Here is a 2265-nt window from a genome sequence, read left to right as displayed (position 1 = left end):
AGTGAAAGTTCCAGCAAATATGACTAAAAGATGTGTTTATAAAAGTTACCTACTGCAGCTTTAATGAAGCCATCCTCCCACTGCTCTATCCACGAATAGACTCAGTTTCTTTAAGATCTTGATTTGATCACTCCCTGCTCTTGCTCAGGCTGCTGATCTTCACAGGGAGTGACTGAATTCTAAAATATATTTGACCATTTTCTGGCTGAAACCGGGAGGCTCGTGGGCCACTGAATCTCTGGATTAGAAAAATTCATAAATCTGAGGTATTTGTTCCCAGGAGAGTTGATTCTTCTTGGTGAGTTATTTTCTCAGCAGGAGTCCTCCACCCAACCTGTGTATTTCAGTGCGTTTTAGTGGAACACCACAGAGCTAGGGCCCATGAGACCAGGCAACATACTGTGGACCTGTTATACAATCAGGCCGGTCTATGTTGAGAGATTTCCTAGCCTTCGATGCCAACAACAGCACAGTCCTCGATTCGACAATTAAGGGCAGTCTGACATACTGGTATGTAGCACAGATCTGTTCCTGTGGTGTAACCTAAGTCATGGCATGGGGCCCACTTGGCATTACTCACATTTTAATGGTTAGTAGAGCTGAGTATGTTAAGGTGAGCGCAAGTTACTACATGTGCACTCAGCTAAATACTTAAAGCTGACTCATCAGAGTATGGGGGGGTTGAAGAATAATCCTTATAATGTTTTAGGATAGGGAGCAAGTTTCGACATGGCCCAGTTTAGACATTTTGGTAGCTGTTTTTGGTCAAAACAAGTCATCAATACTGTACTTGGTAGCGTAACTCCAGGGAATCACAGCTGCTGATTAGGTTGTTTCTTCTTAAAAGTCGGGGTGTTAGAGAGTAGAGGCACAAGATCACGCTCAGATGACTCAGCTAGTCACAAGAAAAGCCAAGAGGACACAATGATGCAGCAGCTAGCTTACTCTGTGACTTACTTTCAGTGATCCACTTGTTTGGAAATGGCTTTTTTTTTCATTTCCAGTTGAAACCAGAGCAAGGTCTCTATCATGAGTCATCACCGCGGGCGCCCAGCAGGCTCGAACTCCACTGTCAGAAGAGAGCGTTTAGTACTTGTATGATAGTTCACAGTATATTTAGCTGTAACTGTAGCTGTTTCCTTTTGTCTTTGTTCTGCAATCCCTGCTAGCAGTCATGTATTCATATATTATTTCAGTTTGTTTAATTTATAGGGAATTAGACAGGGAAGGAATTAGATTAAAATAAAAACAGGTTCAACATAAATTAAATCCAGAGAATAAAAGTGGGTCTTTTGTGGGACAGTTTAACCCAAAATCAAAAATACATAATTTTCCTCCTACCCCTATTTGTCCATCTAGATAGTTTTGAACTACACCCACCAACCATAGTTGAACCATTGACAGTATATATAATGGATAGAGCTTCCAGGTCTGTGAAGTGGAAGTGTTTTAAAATGTGTGGCCGTGACTTAGAGGCAGAGTGGGTCGTCCTCTAATCGGAAGGTTGTTGGTTCGATCCCTGGCTCCTCCTGCCATGTGTCGAAGTATCCTTGAGCAAGATACTGAACCCCAAATTGCTCCCGATGCATAGCATGTGAATGTGTATGAATGGGTGAATGTGGCACGTAGTGTAAAAGCGCTTTTGAGTGGTAGGAGGTACATTTACCATTTACCATTATCAGTCGTCATTTCGAGGGACCATACCAGTGGAATGTCTTTTAAGCCTCTTTATTACAAGTGCTGTTTATTATTATAATTTTCAAATTGTGTCGGATTTTACCTCAGTAGAAGAGAGAAATAGGCTGTTATTTGTAATTTTCTCTATTTCCCTATAGGTATATCCTACAGTGATGTTTGAATGATGTATGTGCAGAGTTTGACACAAGAAGGATGTTCTCACAATCATCTGCTGAAAGTGGAAAGTTTCTCTGTGCTTGTTGAAAATCTGATGTTAAAGGGCGGGGCCTACCAGCATGATTTGTGACACCACAAATCATTTGGAAGTCAACCCTGCTCCAGTATGCAACTATGCAGCAGTTGGTGAACAGTTCTGGTGAACAGTTGGCACCTTGCATCATCAGTGTATAAATGTGCGTGAATGGGGTGAGTGACTAGAAAGACTACAGTCCATTTACCATTTACCATGTAGAAACTTGAATTCACCAGTGCACATCCACTGAGAATGGACTTAACAGTTAAGTAGAAGACATCTTGTGTCCAGCAGGAAAACTTTAGAAATTAACATATTGAGCATAGCGTTAGTTC

The 2265-nt window shown here is 41.4% G+C and overlaps 1 protein-coding gene across 1 annotated transcript in view; it reads left to right on the top strand.

Annotated features, from left to right (window-relative positions):
* Positions 1-2265, top strand: part of LOC118332807 (serine/threonine-protein kinase Nek6-like) — a 23279-nt gene that overhangs the window by 4165 nt on the left and 16849 nt on the right. The gene's annotated exons all lie outside the window — the stretch shown is intronic.

This window comes from Morone saxatilis, unplaced genomic scaffold, assembly GCF_004916995.1.
Source record: "Morone saxatilis isolate NCDOM2014 unplaced genomic scaffold, NCSU_SB_2.0 Contig21, whole genome shotgun sequence".
Lineage (NCBI taxonomy): Eukaryota > Metazoa > Chordata > Actinopteri > Moronidae > Morone > Morone saxatilis.
The sequence above is the reverse complement of the archived record's forward strand: the minus strand, read 5'-3'. Positions and strand labels throughout refer to the sequence as shown.